Raw genomic sequence first — 2500 nt, 5'->3', positions numbered from 1 at the left:
CTCTCTCTCTCTCTTCTGTCTCCCTCTCTCTTTCTATCATCAAAGATCCTCTCTTTACATCCACTCATCTCTCTCTCTCTCTGTCTCCCTCTCTCTTTCTATCATCAAAGATCCTCTCTTTACATCCAGTCATCTCTCTCTCTGTCTCTGTCTCCCTCTCTCTTTCTATCATCAAAGATCCTCTCTTTACATCCACTCATCTCTCTCTCTAGCTCTGTCTCCCTATCTCTTTCTCAAGCGTTGAAGAATTGTCTGTCTGGCTCAGGTATATTATCGTTAACTTACTCCATCGCCTCTAAAAATCAACCCAAGAAAAGGCATACAAAACGAACAAACTAACCAACTGATTCAGTCTAATATCATCATCATCTTAGATGAACAGACTATGAATAAATAAATGAAACGAACTAACCAACTGAATAAGCAACATTGTTCGTCAAGTAAAAGTTTAGAACTGAAGAAAAAAAACAAACACCACCACACAAGAAAAAACAACAACAACAAACAAACAAAACAAATTCAACAGACACGCAAAAAACAACAACCAACAACAAACAAACAAACAAAAAACAAATTACACCACCAAAATACAGGAATACAACACTAGCATTGGAAAACCTCTTTTGAGAAATGACCTGAACACTTGTGTGTGTGTGTGTTTGTGTGTGTGTGTGTGTGTGTGTGTGTGTGTGTGGAGGGGGGTGGGGGGTGGGGGGTCTGGGGGGAGGTCAACTTTTGCTTGAACCCTTTTCAGTTTTCAGCTCGTGCTTTCCTTATGTAGATGGGTTGTGTTTTTTTTTCCTGTAGATTGTGCAGCCTGAAACAAACAACAATAACCAGCCTTCTCAGATTTCACGGCTGGCCAGACTTTCTCTTGAAAATGGATGAGATTTGTGTGTGTGTGTGTGTGTGTGTGTGTGTGTGTGTGTGTGTGTGTGTGTGTGTGTGTGTGTGTGTGTGTGCGCTCTCTCTCTGTGTCTCCACTGAAAGTGATTCTGGGCCTAGTTTATAAAGTTGTGATTTTTTTTTTTTTTTTTTTTTTTACTGAGCAGAACTTCAAACTTTAAAATGAAGACGAATAAAATGGAGAAAGACAACATAGATGATAACGATGGCTTCCACACAATTAGATAGATAATAACTATTCAATGGAAAAAAAAAAGGGAATGGAGAGAAATAGACGGAAAGATGGATGCATTATTTGGTAGCTAGCTAGATAGGTAGATAGACAGCTGTACAGACAGACATATAGATAGATAGACAGACAGACACAGACAGACAGAGACAGATGGAGACAGAGAGGCAGAATGAAAATTTAAGAGAAAAGAAGAGTAAAATCAAAACTTCCAATACCTCTGATTTTGACTTATTGCAAAATATCCTTGAATGAAAATGAAAACAGAGTAGAATTAAAAAAAAAAAAAAAAAATCCACTTCCTCCGATCTGGACTTATTGCAAATTTCCTGGAGCCCATAGACCAGTCGACCCAAATCATCGTTCCGTCATACATCTGTCTGTCTGTCGCAACTAGTTCGCTGCCATAACTGTCAGAAAAGTTGTTGATAAACGGTTTGGAATCGCTATTTATCTGCTCTGAGCTAACGCCCCTAAAAACGTAATATGTATATCTAAACCGCTGGACAAAATCTGCCAAACATAAAAAAGCCATGATGTAAGAATATAATATATATATGTCTCTCTCTATATATGTGTCTATAGATGTATATATATATATATATATATATATATATATATGTGTGTGTGTGTGTGTGTGTGTGTGTGTTTAGAGAGAGACAGATAGATATACAGATAGATAGGCAGACAGATTAATAACGTGATATGTCTATATAAGCCACTGGACAAAATTTGCCATGTATTAAAAAACAACAACAACAACAAAAACCATCATGTAAAACAATATAGACAGACAGATAGATAGATAGATAGATAGATAGATAGATAGATAGATGGATTTGACGGATAAGCTTTCCATGCATGTTGCACACGCATATCAATTTCCTCCCTTGCTTCCCTTTGTATCCCTGAGCATAGTCCGGCAAGTGCGTGGTGCACGCGGGACCTTGGTTTATCGAGTCATCTGAATGATCAGACACTCAGTTTCTTCTTTTTCTTCTTCTTCTTCGTTCATGGTCTGCGACTCCCACGATTACTCGTATGTACACGTGTATGACCGTTTTTATCCCGCCGTGTAGGCAGCCATATTCCGTTTTCGGGGATGTGCATGCTGGGTATGTTTTTGTTTCCATAACCCACCGAGCGCTGACATGGATTACAGGATCTTAAACTGAACGTGCCGTATTTTGATCTTCTGCTTGCGAACACACACGAAGGGAGTTCAGGCACAAGCAAGTCTGCACATATGTTGACCTTGGAGATCGAAAAAAAAAAAAAAAAATCTCCACTCTTTACCCATCAAGGCTCCATTACCGAGATTCAAACCCGGGACCCTCAGATTGAAAGTCCAACGCTTTAACCACT

The sequence above is a fragment of the Babylonia areolata genome, chromosome 21 (assembly GCF_041734735.1).
Source record: "Babylonia areolata isolate BAREFJ2019XMU chromosome 21, ASM4173473v1, whole genome shotgun sequence".
NCBI classification, from domain to species: Eukaryota; Metazoa; Mollusca; class Gastropoda; order Neogastropoda; family Buccinidae; genus Babylonia; species Babylonia areolata.
Note: the sequence above shows the minus strand (reverse complement) of the source record.